Here is a 17,892-nt window from a genome sequence, read left to right as displayed (position 1 = left end):
CATTGATTTCGTGCACTAGTGCATCCACAAGTGTCACTCTAGTTAACTAAATATTCCCTCATCAAAAACTCATGCATGTTGATTATGAGAAAGATGTTGGCATTATGACATAGGCTTGGCACTATGGCACATGTATTGTCCTTGATGGCAACTCACTCAACAAATCACCTAGATGACAGTTCAAGCTCATAGGCTCTTAAAATAAAGGAAGATGAGGTATATGCAGGGTCACGTTGACCAAGCCACGTATACACACGGATTCGCAGACCAAAAGGTGCATATGCGTATACACACACTTTCATGCACATAAAAGTGTGTACAGTTTGGAAATCTTGGTTTTTGGTCCTTGGTATTTGGACCATGGTATCTCATCTGAAGTGTTGAACCCAGGTATTTGGACCCAGGTATTGGTTCTAAGGGGTTTTGGACCATGGTATTGAGTAAGGCCTAAGACTATAAAAAGGGAAGGAGATCATTAGGCAAAAGCACTCAAGTATTGAATATCTAATGAAGAGTAAGATCTAGAATATTGGTGATTGGATTATGGTGCATAACTGGATCTGAATCAAGGAGGAGCCTGAGCACTCAAATAAGGCTAAGGTCTATTGATGGGTCAATATTTTAAGGCTTGAAGAGAAGTATCTTTATGTGATTTTGATCTATTATATTTGGCACATGACCTGATTTATAATATTGATGATCTGGGTAAAATTTATGTTTGAATAGTTGAAAAGGGTAAATTATATTTTATAAATATGTACGCAAGTTCAACATAGCAAAGGCATGTATACACATTGGTTCGATAATTCAAAATGATGTATATGTAGGTTTGCCTTAATATAACAATGTATGCATGCAGGTTCTACATATTGAAGTAGCGTACATCTCATAAAATATGTTTTAGCTACTTCTGTTTATTGTTGCAGTGTTCTGGGTTCAGGATTGGTTTCTTGTTACTGTTACTGTATTCTGGTTACAACATTCAGAGAAGTGAGTGGTTGATTCAGTTTTTGGTTGGTGCAAAGGAGATCGGTTGATGCAGATATATTTTATGTTTGATTGATGTTATTGATGGATCCATTCTGAAGATTTATGAAACGTGGCCCCTGGAAGAAAAGAGAAGGTTGTAGCCTTCTATAGGTCAGCACCTATGTACTAGTACATCAGCTAGTACAAGAGCTAAGGGGGTTGTATCTCCCTTCCAGGAGAAGCTAGAGAATGAGAGAAGATGGTAGCCTTCTGCAGGTAGAATCCTGTGGACTGGTATAAGACTGCACAAGTACAAAACTATTGTAAAAAGAAGTTTCTTATTAAAAGAAGATAGAGACAAATTGCAACAGGTTGTTTTCACCCACATTGGGTTTCCACCTTATATCTTGTGTTCATGTGTGTGATTTCCTGAATTGTTTACTGCACTTGATTACTGTTTTATAGTTCTGATACACAGATTAAGATCATCTAACTAAATTAGAAGTCTGCAAGATATATGTGGTTTTCTCTAAACACAATTGCGTATATACACAGGTTTAGTTAACAGAAGTAGCATATATCAATTTGTTTATCGAAATGAAAAATTGTTGAATTGCTAATACTGATTCACCCCCCCCCTCTCTTGGTATTATTTCCAACAATTGGTATTAGAGCAGGTCCTTTAGAAGAAGCTTGATCGCTTGAAGGAAGATCTATCATCATGAGCAACTACAAAAAAGAGGCATCCATCAAGCCACCAATCATTGATGGGAGAAACTTCGTTTATTGGAAGGTAAGAACTACAACCTATCTTCAATCTCTTTGATACAGAAGTTTGGGATATCATGGAAGGATGATACACATTTCCATCAACAACTCCTACAGATACGGCTGGCAAAAAGCAGTATGAAACAAATGAAAAGTCTGACAGTAGTCTATTGGGGAGTTTATCTCAATCATAATTCATCAAGGTCATGCAGCTCAAAACCACCAAAGAAATATGGGACAAGATCATTCTAAGTTATGAAGGAGACGATCAGGTAAAATGTGCAAAACTACAATCTCTCATAATTCAATATGAAACTCTCAAAATGCACTATGATGAAAGTATGGCTAATTATTTCTTACGTATAGATGAGATTGTCAATCGCATGAAAAAATTTGGTGAAGAGATAAAATAAGTTACTTTAGTTGAAAAGGTTCTAAGATCCTTGTCTTCTAAGTTTGAATCAAAGGTTTCTACCATAGAAGAAAAATAGACTCTTCAGAGTATTACCATGTCACAGCTACACAAAATTCTAACTGCTTTTGAAATGAGAAAAGGGGTCCATTAGACATGAGAGAAGCCACATTCAAAGCTTCAGGAAAAGGAGAATACAATGAGTCATGACATATGTCAGATGGAGAGGAAGAATAAAACTTTGTCAAGAACCTTTCAGAGGTAAGCTACCTTTCAAATGCTTTGCTTGTGGAAGAGTCGACCACTATGCAACCAAATGTCCTCATAAAGATAAGCTTGATAAAAGTAAGGAACCAGTTAAATGGAACAAAAAATAGAATGTAAGTAAGAAGAGCTATTATACACATGCAGACAATGATGGATTTTCAAATAGTGATGAAGATGAACATGGTAATGATTATAGACTTTTGATGGCTTTTGAAGATGATGATTTCTTGGATGTTATAGATGAAGATGCTCTCTATGAAGAAATTTCTAAACTTAAAATTTGTTTAAAAGAAAAGAGTATGATTATAGATACTCTAACATTCCAACTTGCTGAAAGGGAAAAACACAATGAAAAGTTAGAATGTGAAATTGTGGGACTTAAAAAAGATATTGAGAAAACAAAAGCTCTTAATATCATATTTGCTAAAGGATATTAAACTTTATATGAGATTATCAAAGTGCAATTTTCTCCTCTAATCAAGATAGGTCTTGGATATACTGAAGAAGCATCTCAAGCACAGAAGCCATCCACCTCTAAAAGTTATCTTGATGTAACAAGGAGAAGTGAACAGGTTGACAATCATCAGCAAAGGCATAAAGCAGATCACCACGTAAATCGGGGTCAATCTACTTCAAGGATGAACAGAAGCTACAACCAACCACAGGTAAATCTTTCTCAATTTTCCTCAAGAATGAATGTCAATAGAAACAACAAACACCTGGTTGGTAAATTTGATAATCACAGGAATTTCTTTAAAGGCCAATGTTTTTCATGTCATAACTTTGGACACAAAGTTGCTCAATGTGTTGCCTACAAGACCATCAAGACTAGAGAAGCATGAAATCAAACGAGTATGACTGGGATCACGAAGAGAACCTACAATAACCCCTTTTCTCTTGAAAATGAAATAGAATGCTCTATTTGTAACAACTTCGGTCATGAAAATTCTAAATGTAGGAGTAAGTTTAGGAAAACATCTCAGAAGGAGCAAGATTCATTGGGTCCCAAAACATGGAGAAAGAAAGAACCACAACCAGATTCTTGAAACATATGACAGGTGATAAAGGAAAACATTAGTCATATAGTGCCTTAGAAAAGGAAAGGAAGGTCTCATTTGGAAATGGTACCCCTGCACTCATAAAAGGTAGAGGATCTATTCTTTTGAAAGAAAAGGTCAAAGATGGAAATGTTATGTATGTTGATGGCTTAAAGCATAATCTATTGAGTGTTAGTCAAATGTGTGATCAAGGAAATGAGGTAATATTTTGATCAAATGGATGTATTGTTCGTGACCTTGATATAGGAGAAACAATGATCAAAGGCATAAGAACTCCAAATAAACTATACATACTCAAGGGAGGATAGCAACAAAGCTATCTAAGAAAAAATGATGAACACTGGCTATGGCACAGAAGATTGGGGCATCTAAGCTTCCCTCAAATAAGGAAAGCATGCAAATATCAGGTTGTTCACGATGTTCCTAACATTAGAATTCTAGACAATATAATATGAAAATCATGTCAGTTTGGTAAGAAAACCAGAACACATTTCCCTGACAAGGAAGGATCAATTAGTAAGCCACCTGAACTTGTACATATTGATTTATGTGGTCCATTAAGGAAAAAGTCACCTTGTGGAGAAGAATAATTTATACTGTTCATTGACGACTTTCCCAGGATGTGCTGGGTAGGACTTCTAAAGCATAAAGATGAAGCTTTCAAAAATTTCAAAGCTTTCAAAGCCTTGGTTGAAAATGAATCAGATCACAGAATCAAATGTCTCAGGTCTAATCGAGCAGGGGAATTTAACTCGGATGAATTTTTCAACTTTTTTGAAGAACATGGAATAAGAATGGAATTCTTTACTGCAAGGACTCCTCAGCAAAATGGAGTGGTGGAAAGGATTAACAGAACATTTAAACAAATGGCTCATGCTATGCTTGATGAGTCTAGAACTCCTGCAACCTTCTGGGGTGAAGCTGCATTTGTTGCCGTCACTATTCTCGGCAAAACAAATGTTTGAGTAAACAACACTCAAACTCCTCATGAACTTTGGTATGGTAAGACTACTATTGTAAAATACTTCAATGTTTTTGGAAGTAAATGTTACATCAAAAGGAATAATGAAAAACTTGGAAAGTTTGAACCTAGAGCGAATGAAGGAATTCTCCTTGGTTACTCTTCCCGAAGTAAAGGATACAAGTGTTATAATAAAAGACTAGGGAAAATTGTTGAAAGTATTGATCTTGTGGTTGATGAAGTATGCGAAAATTCAAGGCAGGTAAAAATTGAAGAGTGGGAAGAAAATGAGGATTATCCTTCCACATCAAATCAAATTAATGTTGAAGAAGAAGAAACCAATGAAGCACTAGAAGATTAGATATCGGTAGAAGAAAAGACTCCATCCAGATATGTTCAAAAAAATCATCCAGAGACTGAAATTTTGGAACAGAAAGAGACAAGTGTACAAACAAGAAGAACTATTACAAAAGCTTCAAGCTATCTAGCATTTCTTTCCTCCATCGAACTGCAAAATGTTCATGAAGCATGCAAATATGAATGCTGGGTGAAGGCCATGAATGAAGAACTTGAGAAAATTGAATAGAATAACACTTGGGAATTGGTTCCTAGACCTAATGATAAGAATGCCATAGGAACCAAATGGATATTCAAAAACAAGTTGAACAAAAATGGAGATGTTATCAGAAACAAGGCCAGACTTGTTTGTTAAGGGTATGCTCAACAAGAAGATATAGACTTTGAAGAAACTTGTGCACTGGTTGCCAGACTTGAAGCCATAATAATGTTCCTTGCTCTTTCTAGATTTTAGAAGTTCAAAGTATATCAAATGGATGTGAAATTTTCCTTTCTAAATGGAGACTTGGAAGAAGAAGTGTATATTGAGCAACCAAATGGATTTATCCTTGGAAATGATCCAAAACTTGTATGCAGACTCAGAAAAGCTCTCTATGGTCTTAAACAGTCTCCAAGGGCTTCGTATTATCATTTAGACAAATACCTCCATCAACAAGGTTTTTCAAAAGGATCATCAGATAGAAATCTATATATAAAAATTGACAATGATAAATTGCTAATACTTGCTGTGTATTTTGATGATATCATCTTTGGTAGCAATGAAGAAGCCATGAGTCAAAAAATTTCTTTGGTGATGTAGAAAGAATTTGAAATGTCCCTGCTTGGTGAGTTCACATACTTTCTTGGTTTACAAGTCCAACAAAACAAAGACAATAAATTTCTATCATAAACCAAGTACCTCAAACAGATCTTGAAGAAATATGGCATGGAGGATTCGAAACTAGTATGTACCCCTATGGTAACAGGATGCAGCCTCAGCGCAAATGATGAATCAGTAGCAGTACATCAACCAACTTATAAATCCATGATTGGTAGTTTTCTCCATCTGATAGGTACCTAACCAGACATCATGCATGCAGTGGAATAGTTGGAAGATTCCAAGAAAATCCAAAACAAGCACACCCTCAGGAAGTTAAAGGATTTTCAAATATCTTCAAGGAACACAAAACTATGGCTTATGGTATCCTAGAGATACAGATCTCACACTTCATGCATATACAGATGCAGATTGGGCAAGAAGCGTGGATGACAGAAAAAGCACTAATGGTGGTGCATTCTTTATGGGTTCCAGATTAGTATCTTGGTTCAGCAAGAAACAAAGTTCAATTGCTTTATGTATAAGTATTTGGTGATAGGAAGGTCATTTATGATGTATAGAGTCGTGTTCTTCTTGTAGAACATCTTTTTGCAGACCTTGCTTACAGTCAGGGGGAGCATGAACAACACTTCAGCAAAGCATAGATTTCAGCATGTACTCAGGGGGAGCATAACCCTTTTCCCTTGATGACAAAAGGGGAGAGTGATTTGGGGTTGCCATAAAGTCCAAAGGGGGAGATTGTTGGCATTATGACATAGTCTTGGCACCATGGCACAGGTATTGTCCTTGACGGCAAATCTCTCAACAAATCACCCAGATGATAATTCAGGCTCATAGGCTCTTAAAATAAAGGAAAAGGAGGTATACACAGGTTATCGTTGACAAAGCTGTGTATACACGCAGATTCACAGACCAAAAGGTGCGTATGCATATACATGCACTTTCATGCACATAAAAGCGTGTACAATTTCGAAATCTTGGTTTTTGGTCCTTGGTATTTGGTCCTATGGTTTTGGACCATGGTATCTTGTTTGAAGTATTGAACCCAGGTATTGGTTCTAAGTGGTTTTGGACCATGGTATTGAGTAAGGCCTAAGAATATAAAAGGGGAAGGAGATCATTAGGCAAAGGCACTCAAGTATTGAATATATAATGAAGAGTAAGATCTAGAATATTGGTGATTGGGTTACGGTGCATAGCTGGATCTAAATCAAGGAGGAACCTGAGCACTCAAAGAAGGATAAGGTCTATTGATGGGTCAAGATCTTAAGGCTTGAACATAAGTATCTTTGTGTGATTCTGATCTGTTATATTTGGCACATGACTTGATCTATAATACTGATGATCTGGGTAAAATTGATGTCTGAATAGTTGAAAAGGGTAAATTATATTTTATAGATTTGTATGCATGTTCAACATAGCAAAGGTGCGTATACATGCTGGTTCGGTAATTCAAAATGACGTATACACAGGCTTTCCTTAATATAACAGTGTGTGCATGCAGGTTCTACATATTGAAGTAGCATACATCCCATAAAATATGTTTTAGCAACTTCTGTTTATTGTTGCAGTGTTTTGGGTTCAGGATTGGTTTCTTGTTATTGTTACTGTATTCTGGTTACAAAATTCAGAGAAGTGAATGGTTGATTCAGTTTTTTGTTGGTGCAAAGGAGATTAGTTGATGTAGATATATTTTATGTTTGATTGATGTTATTGATGGATCCAGTCTAAAAAATTATGAAGCATGGTCCCTGGAAGAAAAGAGAAGGTTGTAGCCTTCTATAGGTCAGCACCTATGTACTAGTACATCAGCTAGTACAAGAGCTAAGGGGGTTGTAGCTCCCTTCCAGGAGAAGCTGGAGAACAAGAGAACGTGGTAGCCTTTTGTAGGTAGAAGCCTACGTACTGGTATAAGACTGCACCAATACAAAAATATTGTAAAAAGAAGTTTCTTATTAAAAGAAGATAGAGACGAATTGCAGCAGGTGGTTTTCAACCACATTGGGTTTCCACCTTATATATTGTGTTCATGTGTGTGATTGCCTGTGCTTCTTACTACACTTGATTACTATTTTATGGTTCTGATACATAAATTAAGATCATCTAACTAAATTATAAGTCTGCAAGATATATGCGGTTTTCTCTAAACACAGTTGCATATATACACAGGTTTAATTAACAGGAGTAGCATATATCAATTTGTTTATGGAAATGAAAATTTGTTAAATTGATAATACTCATTCACCCCCCCTACCCCCTCTCAGTATTATTTCCAACAAAAGATACAATTGAGACTAGAGTGCAAGGACATTGTACTATCGTTGTATTATTTACTAGAGTGTAAATATCATGCATGCACCAGAGATTGATCTTATCCTTGGATTGTGCAGTTTTGGAAGCATGAATTCCATTTAAATATGGGCTATTCATCCTAGGAATTACACAAGAGACTAGGGGCTTGGAGAGCTACAGAAGTGGCTAAGTGTTGGCCAAGGCCTTTGTGGGCTGAGAGAGTTGAGCATACTTGTGTTGAATTGTTCTAGTGAAAACAAGATTTGTATCTTCACTCATATTTATGATATATGTAATATACATATCAGGGATTTCAATAGTGGATTTCCTTAGAAATCTCTTGTGTTATGTTCCACTGATTTATCTTCTTCTTTTTCATATTGTTTTCATCGATCTACAAGATTTCACTAGTTGAAAGTAGAAGTATATTTTTGTCCTATGCTTTAGTAAATTGCATGAGCTTGTAAATCTAAAGGATTTTCTACATGGTATCAGAGCTGAGAAAAATATAATAGAGGAAATTTCGAAGTTTTTAGTTTTAGGTTACAAGTGAAATTTGAATGTGCAATACATACCTTAGGATCAGTTGATGACGTTCTACAATTTGTGGCTCAAGCATGCCTTAGAAGGAAGCTCAAATTTTATAGCCTAGAGGGACATGATGAAGGTTGTGCTAGAGGATAATGGCTTGAAGGAATTCATTGATCAAGAAATTCCTAAGCCAACAACATCGAATGCACAAAATTCGGTTGAATGGAAGAAGTGTGTGGCGAAGGCGACACGGATAATCCTTGAGGGAGTTCGTGACCACATTGTCTTGAGTCTCCATGGAAAGGAAACTTCATATGCTACATGGAAAAAATTGACAAAATTGTATCAGAACAATAGTGACCAAAGTAAATTGGCACTAAGGGAAAAATTTTGAAAAATTGAAATAGAAAAAGGCAAGACGATTCCAAAATACTTGACCAAGTTCACTCAGTGTCGTGATGAACTTGGAAGTGTTGGAATCATGGTTGCCAAGGATGATATGGTGAGTCTTTCTCTTCTAGGACTCCCAAATAATTAGCATTGTTATCAAAAATCTTTCAATGGTCAGGAGAAGTTGCTGGATTGGGAAGGATTGTGTTCGGATTTGATGTAGGAGGAGATCAGGAGGAACACTAGGGATGGCTCTTCATAAAAAACTAATGATGAAGAGAACCATGCCTTAGAGATTAAGGCGAATAAGGGGAAAGGGAAAGCTTCCCATTCCAAATCATATTCTTATCATGGAGGTAATAAGAAATACATGATGAAAGTTAAGGGCTTTCATTTTCATGACCTAGGCAATTTTGCTACAAATTGTCCACTCAAGAAGTCGAAGAAGACATCCTCAGGAGGAGAGGCGGGTGAGGCTTTGGCCTCTCAATTCGAATTGGACTTTCCCCCATTACATCCATGGTGTCATCAGTTATGGGAATCGTACTGTACTTAGATAGTGGAGCTTCATTCCACATGACTAGCAACAAAGAGTTATTAAGTGACCTAGAGGAGAAATATCTCCAGATGCATATTCAAATAGGTGATGATGAGAAGTATAGTATTACTAGATTGGGCATGATTAATTTTTAGAGGGATATTGGGGCTCCACTCATCTTGAAGAGTGTTATGTATGTACGTGGGCTAAAGAAGATCTTGGTATCCATTTCCATGCTTGAAGATAGAGGTTATGGTGTGATTTTCTCAAAAAGAAAACCATTCCTTCAACACATAGCCACGGGTCAAGTAAAGAAGATAGGGGTTCAGGTGAAGAATCTCTATAAGCTAAAGGTAGAGGAGTGTGCTACTTTGAGCACAAAACCATAAAGGGTGCAGAGATGAGATGTTGGTGAGTTGTGGCATAGGCGATTGGGCCATTTGCATCATGGGACTTTGAAGATATTGCAGCAGATCTCTACTGGTCTTCCCAAAGGCACACTTAAGCAATTTGATACATCCAAGGGGTGTACTTTGGTAAAATAAACCAAGCCTTCCTTTCACAATAGAGACATTTGAGCAGAGGCTATTATAGAGCGATTCCATTCACATGTGTGTGGACCATTCTTGACAGCATCCACAACCAAAAACAAGTATTATGTTATATTTATTGATGATTATTCTCATAAATGTTGGATATTTTTCATGCAGAAAAAAGGATCAAAACTTCACAAAGTTTTTGAATTTAAAGAATTGGTAGAGAAAGAATTGGGTAAGAAGCTTAAAGCTCTATAGAGTGATAACTGTCACAAGTATGTCTCAAATGAATTTAATAACTTCTACGCAAGGGAAGGGATTCACGAGGACCTCACTTGTGAAGCAATACCATACCATGTGGGTTCATATTGGGGGATATATGTTGACGTAAAAATGAAACAATATATTGAGGATATAATATGCAGTTAAAGGGTTTTAATATTGGCAATTATAAAAAATGCTAATGAAAAAATGGAAGCCTAATATATCTAGTGAAAGTAGGGGCTTTTTTAATTGGGAAGGTGTATTGGTTTGGTATTGGTAGGGGGGTAAATAATGTGATTTTTGGAGGTATTTTCTAATATGTAGTCAAATTAAGGGTATTTTTTAGTATGCCATGAACACACGTGCTATGTTAAAGGATCATTGAGTGAAGCCCCTGTGAAGGGATTAAACAGGAGTTGATGACACCCCATAACCCTCAATAAAATGAGGTGGCCGAAAGGAAAAATGTAAGCATAGTAGGGGCAACAAGGGAATTTTTTCATGGTCAGAGCCCACCACTACACTTGTGGGATGAGGCATGCAACACGTCATTTTATGTTCAAAACTATGGCCCACATGTTGGTCACCTCAGGATTTTTTGGTCACCAGTATATTTCCATGTGACCGAAGATGCACGGAAGAAGCATGTGCCTACAACAAAGTTGGGGATATTTGTGGGGTACACTAATACACCTCACAACTATTAGGTGTACTTTCCGACCAACAAGATGACAGTGGTTTGTAAGGATGTTGGATTTGATGAGGAGAAGGCCATATGACTTTCCCTTGAGAGGGAGTTTGAGCTACATGCAAATGAGGATATTTCAACTCCTAAGGTTGAGGAGGCTCATATTGATGTGGATTAGCTGCATGCAAAGGATCCGGGATTGGATACATCCACTCAAGAGGAGTCTTGTAGAGAGGGAAGAAAGCACACTAGAGAGGCTGACATATTGTAGGATTATGCATGGGAGAATGTGGGAGCACCCACTTCTCATCATAGGCAGATGAGGTCACTTAAGAGGTACACTAGATACATGGCTCTTATGGGTGTAGGTGGTGTGAGAGAGCCATCTTCCTTTAAGGAATAAGTGCAACAACTAGTTGGGGTTGATGCTATGGTGGAGAACTATGACTTCATAATTCATAACATTGTTTGGGATGTGGTCCTGAGAGTAGAGGACAAGTTAGTTGTGCGCTCCAGTTGGATTTACAAAGTATAACAAGATGCATATGGTAGTGTGGAGAAGCATAAGGCTATATTTGTGTCCCATGGCTTTTCATAGGTACAGGGGATTGAATATGATGAGACCTTTACTCCTATTGCAAGGTACTTGTCAATCATATCTATATTGGTATTATTAGCATAGATTATAGGTTTTAACCTTGTATAGAAATTACCTGCATACAAATTCTAAAACACTGAAAATAAACAATGTGAGAGCATAACACATAAAACACATATACACAGATATTATCCCATAGATCCCAAAACCGAGACTACTAGATTGATTTTTCATTATGTTCTTTTCAATGTTGCAATACATATTTATACATTTCGAAGCATCCAATACCATGGACTGAAAACTATCGCATCCAAAACCATACACAAAACCATAGATAGGTCCACCCAACCTAATCTAGGGTCCAAAAAAAAAATTCCTAGGCCGCTGCCCTGAACCCCATAGAGGGGGGCTAGCTACCCCCCTCAAACCACTTTTGAACCCCCCACTAAACAATCGGTGCAATGAAGGGGGCACTCTGCCCACCCTCCAACACCCCAGTTAACTACGTAGTCTAATCATTGAAAGAATATAACACAACCAAAAATTCTCCCACTTGTTGTTTTATTTCAACAAGGGAGCTTAGTCATTTATCTAGCCCTACAATGCCCATTGTTTCTCTACAACAAGAGAACTTCTCAGAGCTCACAAATTTTGTCAATGCATCTACAATGTTCTTCAAAGTGTCCACCTTTACTAGCAACAACTTTTTGTCTTCTATCATATCCCTCACAAAGTGATACTAAACATCAATGTGCTTTGTCTTTGAATGATAAGCAGGGTTCTTTGCTAAGAAAATTTCACTTTGGATTATCACAATATATCCTTATAGATCCTTGTACTAACCCCATACTTGAACACAATCTCTGCAACCAAACTGCTTCCTTGCTTGCATGAGTAGTTGCCATGTATTCTACCTCTATAATTGATAATGCCACTGCAAATTGTTTCTTACTCATCCAAGTAACTGCACCTCCAAATAGGTTAAACACATACCCACTTGTAGATCTTCTTTGATCTAGATCTCTAGCCCAGTCTGCATCAACAAAGTCACAAATATCCAACACTCTGTCCAATCCTGTTCTTCCTTGATAGCACAAGCCATAATCACTAGTGCCATGCAAATACCTGAAAACACGCTTCACTGTTGTTCAGTGCTCCTTCCGTGGTTTTGACTTAAACCTACTCAATACTCCCACTGCATGCACAATATCTGGTCTAGTACAGACCATTGCCTACATCAGGTTACTAACTACACTTGTATATGGAACACGGGACATGTCCTCTTCCTCTTCTTATGTCTTGGGACACTATTCAGCAGATAACTTTACACCTATAGGAATAGGAACCTTCATTTGTTTATTATCCTGCATATTAAACCTCTGCAATATTATCTCAACATACTTCCTTTGGTTTAAGCTGAGCTTCCTCTTTGCACGATCTCTTTTAATTTCCATTTCCAAAATATAGATTACAACGCCAAGTCTTTCATGGTGAATTTGGAGGACAATTGGATCTTCAAATCCTAGATAATTTCTTTATCATCTCCAACCATCAACATATCATCTACATAGAAGACCATATAAATAACATGGTCAGCAATTAATTTAAAATACACACAGTGATATGCTTTGCTTCTGGTGAAGCCAAGTCCCTATATAAATGTATCAATTTTTTTATACCACATCCTTGGTGACTATTTTAACCCATACAGAGACTTCTTTAACTTGCATACTAGCTCTTTCTTATCCTTCACCACAAAGCCTTCAGGTCGCTTCATGTAGATCTCCTCTTCTAGATCCCCATCAAGAAATGTTGTCTTCACATCCATCTATTCTACCTCAAAATCAAAAGCAACAACCACAGATAAAAGTAATATAATAGAAGCTACCTTAGCAACAAGGGAAAAAATATCACCAAAATCAATTCTCGGCACTTGGGAATAACCTTTTGCTACCAACCAAGCTTTGTATTTCGCCACCTTTCCTTCTGCATTTGTCTTCTTCTTGAACACCCATTTGTTGCCAATGGGTTTCCTTCTAGCCGACAACTCCACCAGATCCCAAGCCTCATTTTTGTGCAAAGATTGCATTTCATCAACCATGGCTTCTTTCCAGAGTTTTCCATCCTCTGAATCTACTACTTCCTTCACAGTTCTGGGATCATCATCAGTAACAAATAAAGAAAAATTTGAATAGAAAGTAGATGGACTATACCTTGATGGTTGCTTTCTTTCCCGAACTGATCTTCTCACACCCGGAGTTTGTGGCTCTTCATCTTCTGATTCCTCCTCTGCTGTAGAGTCTGATTCTTCCTCTTAAGCTAAAAATCTATCTTCTCAGGTTCCTTTGGTTGGACTTCATGTTTGATAACATCTTTCACCTCTCTGAACACCACATCTCAGTTGTACACAACCTTCCTTATTACTGGGTTCCAAAGTTTATAACCCTTTGAACCATCCTTATACCTAATAAAGATGCACTTTTCAGATTTACTATCCAACTTGGTTCTTTTCTCCTTTGTATAAACATGTACATATGCATCACATCTAAATACCCTCAGATGTGAAAGAGAGGTTTTCTTACCAGTCCATATTTCTTATGGAGTCTTATCCTCCAATGCTAATGAAGGTGATCTGTTGACTAGGTAACATGCTATCTCCACTATCTCTACCGAGAATTCTTATCCTAACTTGGCACCACTGAGCATGTTTCTTTCCCTTTCCATTAACGTCTTGTTCATTCTTTCTACAACTCCATTTTTCTCAAGTGTGTATGAAGTATTATTTTTCCATGTTATACCACACTTCTTACATAATTCTTGAAATTCCTTGCTGCAAAACTCTCCACCGTTATCTGACCTCAACACCTTTATCTTCTTCCCTATCTGGTTCTCCACCAGAGCCTTAAATTATTTAAACCTGTAAAATACTTCAGATTTATTCTTAAGAAAATATATCCATGTACTCACTGAGAATTCATCTTTAAATTATACATAGTACATAGACTTACCCAGTGATGAAACATTCACGGGTCCAAACACATCACTGTGTACAAGCTTTAATATTTGCTTCGCCCTCTTACCACCAAAGGGGAAACTCACCCGATTCTGCTTCCCATATACACAATTTTCACAGAAATCAAAATCCAGAGAGTTATTACCCATACCTTCTATCATACCTTTACCATGAAGTATTTGATGGCCCTTCTCTCCAATATGTCCAAGCCTTTCACGCCACAACACCGTCTTCTCTCTAGAAACCACTAGATTTTCTGCTCCACTTTCAGGAACCACATAACTGTTGCACCCATCAACAATTGTGCTACCTTGCAGCATGTATAGAGTTATAATCCAAACTCCCTACATCAATACCAGTGCTCCCAAAACCATCTTATAGGTATCCTTCTTGAACACTATTTTTACACTTGCGTCATATAGCTTACTTACAAAAATTAGATTTCTAGCCAATGCAAGAATATGTAGAACACCCGAAAGTGCTCTAACCCTTCCACCTAGCAACTTCAAATTTATTTTTCTACGCCCAATGATTCTAGCCTTCCTATCATACCCTAAGAAGACATCACTACCATCGTATTTCTCATGCTTGCAGAACCATTTCTATGGGAGTGAAGTGAAAGGATGCACTTGAGTCAATCAACCATGCCTCATGATCTTCATGTGTACTTAAAGAAGCCAAGTACACATCCCCATCTTCATCTGAGGTGGTTTTCGCCTTTGTAGAAGAAGCACCATCAGGTCCCTTTCCTTTGTCAGGAGCTTTATATTTATAGTCCCTTTTTTAGTGCCCTTCCTTTCCGCATTTCCAGCAAACTACCTTGACAGGTTTTCCTAGAGATTTAGATCTCCCTCTAGATTTGGATCTCCCACTCGATGACTTATTTTTTTTTATGTTCTCGGATCGTCATCATACAGATAAGGCATCACCATTCTAGCTCTCCATATTTTTTCATCTCATCTGCTCTATCAACAAGGATGAGACTATTTCATCAAACTGCAAGGTAGTGGCATTACTACCTATTACAATAACCAGACAATTCCATGAATCTGGTAGAGAACACAACAAACTGATGCACTTATCTTCATCTGAAATTTTAATATCAATAGATAATAACTGACTTACGACAGTATTAAATGCATTCAAATGCTCTGTCACTGAGTCTCCATCTTTCATCCTCAAGTTATACAGCTTTTTCCCTAGGAACAATTTGTTCAATAGAGACTTATATTGGTACAAAGTCCCTAACTTGTCCCACAAAGCCTTAGTCGTAGCTTCCCCTGATATATTCAGCAATACTGAATCTGAGACACACAATCATATTATGTTGTTTGAATTCTGATCCAACTTCTTCCATTCTTCATCGGACACTCTGTTGGTTTAGTAATTGGATCTACTGTGATCCAATGATCTTTATCCAAAAATAGATCCTCCATCTTGAGTTTCCACAACTCAAAACTCGGACCATTGAATTTCTCGATGTTATGAAACCAACCCACGAAAAGATAGAAAAGATAGATCAATGCCTTAGAATCCAGCCTCTTCGAGGGGGCAACCTCCTTTACATTACACAAATGAACAATTCTTGGATGATTCAAATGACAAATCCTCCTTTCTATATATAGGATTCTAAGGGGTCACAATATAACCAAGCCGACCTAGCAATAATAATATAAAGGCACAAAAATAACAATAGAGGGATTCTATGGGGCATAATAATAACAATATGGGGACAACAGGGGCACAACAATAACAATAAGGGATACAACGATAATATTATTGGGGGAATCACTAGTATTATAGGGACCTAACATGCCCATCTCCTTCAAAAAAATGTTTTCCTCAATACTTGAGTAGTTCTGGATGGTTCTGTATAAAATTCTCATTCTCCCATGTGGAATCTTCAACGGGTAAGTTCGTCCACTTAATGAGATACTCTAAAATTGATTGATTTCGTAGTTGTCGAGTTCTTTTTTTCTTTTACTTCTTTAGGTTCCAATATGATTTTTCCTTCCTCATCAAGTTCTAACAATATTGTTTGAACTGTAAACTTCTCACCTATAACCTTCTTTAAGCATGCAACATGGAAAACTGGGTGCACTTGGGAAGATGCAGGAAGCTCCAATTTGTATGCCATAGTATCTATATTTTGCAACACCTTGTATGGACTATAATACTTTGGTGATAATTTATTATCCTTCTTAATCTGCTTGAGGGAAATTTGTTTATATGGTTGTAGCCATAGGAATACCCAATCACCTACATCAAAACTTTTTTCGCTTCGATTTTGATCTGCCTGTTGTTTCATTCTATTCTACGCTACGGTGAGGTTATCCTTTAAGATTTGGGGAACTTGTTGCTGATGATCGATGTGATATTCCACTGCTTGAACCTTAAAATTTTCTCTTAAATATGATGTGATGGATGATGGATGATATCCAAAAAGTTCCATAAATGGGGTCATTTTTATCACAATATGGAAGGAAGTGTTATACCACCATTCAGCCAGAGGCAAGCATTTGACCCATTGTGTTTGTTTATCAGATACAAAGCAATGAAGACATCCCTCCAAACATTTGTTTACTATCTTTGTTTTCCCATCAAATTGAGGATGATAAGATGAGCTATGAGCTGACTGAGTACCAAGACAAGAAAAAAATTTGTCCAAAAATTTCCAGTGAAAATGGGATCTCTGTCACTTACAGTAATCTTTGGGTTTCCATGTAGCTTTTGAATTGTTTCCATAAATGCAGTAGAAAGTGTACGCACTTTAAATGGATGAGATAGTGCACAAAAGTGTGCATACTTGGTAATTTTGTCAACTACCACCATGATAACACTCTTTCCTTCGGACTTGGGTAAACCTGTGATAAAATCCATTGAAACCTCCTCCCAATGTTTGCTTGGAATGGATAGAGGTTGTAATAGTCTTTCGGTCTTAATTGTTTCAACTTTATTTTATTGGCAAACCAAACATTCTGCCTCAAACTTTTGAACATCCAATTTAAGGCCATCCCAAAAAAAAATCCTTCTTAACCCTGTGCTAGGTTTTTAGAAATCCTGAGTGCCCTCCTAAGGGACAGGTATGCAATTCCCTAAGAATCTTTTGTTTGAGTTGGGAATTCTTACTTAGGTATAACCGATTCTTGTACCATAATGAATTATTTTTCCAGCTAAATGTGTCATATGTATTGGGATCTTGTTGTATCTTTTGAATGAGTGCCCACACTTCCTCATCATTTTTCCATTCATCCCTTGCTTTGTTTATCCAATCTGGTTGGATAATAGAAATGGCGCAAAGAAATGCTTCCACATCCTCATCCTTTCTTGAGAGTGCATCTACCACAACATTTTGCTTCCCTTTTTGTAGACGATTTCAAAGTCATAACCCGACATATTTGTGACCCATTTTTGTTGTTCTTCTTAACATAAT

This window comes from Pinus tabuliformis, chromosome 8, assembly GCF_031772625.1.
Source record: "Pinus tabuliformis cultivar Carrire ecotype Pingquan chromosome 8, CPIR1, whole genome shotgun sequence".
Lineage (NCBI taxonomy): Eukaryota > Viridiplantae > Streptophyta > Pinopsida > Pinales > Pinaceae > Pinus > Pinus tabuliformis.
This window is presented reverse-complemented; position numbering follows the sequence as displayed.